The 2,500-nt window shown below is 48.0% G+C and overlaps 1 protein-coding gene across 3 annotated transcripts in view; it reads left to right on the top strand.

Annotated features, from left to right (window-relative positions):
* raph1a (Ras association (RalGDS/AF-6) and pleckstrin homology domains 1a) overlaps positions 1-2,500 on the top strand; it is a 120,378-nt gene that overhangs the window by 36,968 nt on the left and 80,910 nt on the right. The gene's annotated exons all lie outside the window — the stretch shown is intronic.

Below are 2,500 nucleotides of genomic sequence, written 5' to 3'. Positions count from 1 at the left end.
CTTAACACGCACGTTAGACTTCAAACACAACACTACGGAGCTCTCAGGCAGAGGGAAAGCCCTTCTCTGAAGTGGAGACTGATAGAACAATCAGTGGATTCTTAGAAGATTTAAGTGGTTCACTTTTTAAAGTCTGTAATAGAAAACAGACTTTATCTTTTATCACCTTTGGGTAGTAGTATTATTTTCGAAAGAGCACAGTGTTCTCTTGTGAGGGTAGATTCTTCCAGAATAATCTCTAAGGCAGGCTGGAGTGCATTTAGGCTTATTTGTGCTGGATGGCGTTTAGAGGAAGTGCTTTAATATCATCGTGTGTGCATGTGTAGGATATGTGGAAAGGAAAACATAACATACGTGTGAATGCATGCATGCACATGAGTGCACACACACACACGCACACGCACACGCACACGCACACGCGCACGCGCACGCGCACGCGCACGCGCACACGCACACGCACACGCACACGCACACGCACACGCACACGCACACGCACACGCACACGCACACGCACACGCACACGCACACGCACACACACGCACCGGTGCCTGCAGGAGTGTTCCCAGACAGCTGGTGTTTGTATGCATGACCTGTCCAGTTGTCTGGACGACAGCTGCAGGAATGGGAACAGGAAGAGGGGTCACACACACACACACACACACACACACACACACACACACACACTCACACACTGGTCATATTTAGCGCAGGGTGAAGGGGCCTATGAGGGTAGCCTACATTTGAGTCTCAAGCTCTGTATAAATAGAACAGCAGCAGCCAGTGATGCATTGTGGGTAATCTAATCTAACTCCCACATCCACTCCACTCTTCAGGTTAAATAAAGATCTCTCTCTCACTCAGTCACTGACACACACACACACACACACACACACACACACACACACACACACACACACACACACACACACACACACACATACATGTGCACGCAGACACACACACACACACACACACACACACACACACACACACATATCCCCCTTTCTACTGTCTCTTTCTCTTGCTGTCCTCTTCTCTTTATCCCCATCACTCTCTTATCCTTTTCCTCTCTCCAATTTCCCCCTTCTCTCCCTCTCTCTCTCTCTCTCTCTCCCTCTCTCTCTCTCCCTCTCTCTCTCTCCCTCTCTCTCTCTCTCTCTCTCTGATGACTCTTTGTGTGTGATGGTGGTTGTAGTCTTCTGATGATTCAGTCAGCTGAGTCTAGATGCTGAGTCGCTGTGGCATGTCTGTAATTTACGATCAGGGCGGTACAGCGACTCAGCGTTTCTTTCTCCCCTACACTTCTACACTGATCTGAGACCTGCTGACAGTGTCTGATGAAGCCGTGTTTACCGGTACTTGTGCCAGGTGATGATGTAATCAGAACGACCTCAGCTACTTTGTAAAAAAAATAAAAAATAAAAAAAAAATAAAAAAAATATGGATTATATAACTGTAACCAGCGGGTACAGTGCTGTGTAGAGAGTAAACTCCCCGACACCAAGAGACGTGTGTGTGTGTGTGTGTGTGTGTGTGTGTGCAGAGAGTAAACCTCACTCCCCGACACCTTAAGAGACGTGTTAGTGACAGACCTGTGTGTGTGCGCGTGTGTGTGTGGAGAGTAAACCTCACTCCCCGACACCTTAAGAGACGTGCTAGCGACAGATATGGGGTTTAGCCTCCTTGCTAGCACGCCCGTCTCCCATGCTTGAGGTTGGGATTATTTTGGTGCCGGACTGTGCTTGTCTACACGCAGGTTACAAACACCCTTACAATGTACAGTGTGTGTGTGTGTGTGTGTGTGTGTGTGTGTGTGTGTGTGTGCAGAGAGTAAACCTCACTCCCCGACACCTTAAGAGACGTGCTAGTGACAGACCTGTGTGTGTGCGCGTGTGTGTGGAGAGTAAACCTCACTCCCCGACACCTTAAGAGACGTGCTAGCGACAGATATGGGGTTTAGCCTCCTTGCTAGCACGCCCGTCTCCCATGCTTGAGGTTGGGATTATTTTGGTGCCGGACTGTGCTTGTCTACACGTAGGTTACAAACACCCTTACAATGTACAATGTGTGTGTGTGTGTGTGTGTGTGTGTGTGTGTGTGTGTGTGTGTGTGTGTGTGTGTGTGTGTGTGCTCAGCTTTGATGTAATGAGCTAAAACACTTACAATGTACAATGTGTCCTCAACACAACTGGATATTTATTATAAATATGCTGTGCTGTGATTTGTCATTTCTTGTGGCACAATGTGTGTGTAGTATGCTGTGTACCACTATTTCAGTGTACACATAGAAAGCACTGTGTTTATGGGTTAGCCTGTTGGACTGTCGTTGCTTCATAATAGCTTGTTGCTACTTGAGCCTGCAAACAGCAGAGCTTCACTCACTCAGACTCACAGACGTGTGTGTGTGTGTGTGTGTGTGTGTGTGTGTGAGAGAGTGTGAGAGAGAGAGAGAGAGGGAGCACAGCTCCAGTAGGGTTTTCCGGTACTTCCTCTCAGTAAC

This window comes from Clupea harengus, chromosome 2 (assembly GCF_900700415.2).
Source record: "Clupea harengus chromosome 2, Ch_v2.0.2, whole genome shotgun sequence".
Lineage (NCBI taxonomy): Eukaryota > Metazoa > Chordata > Actinopteri > Clupeiformes > Clupeidae > Clupea > Clupea harengus.
The sequence above is the reverse complement of the archived record's forward strand: the minus strand, read 5'-3'. Positions and strand labels throughout refer to the sequence as shown.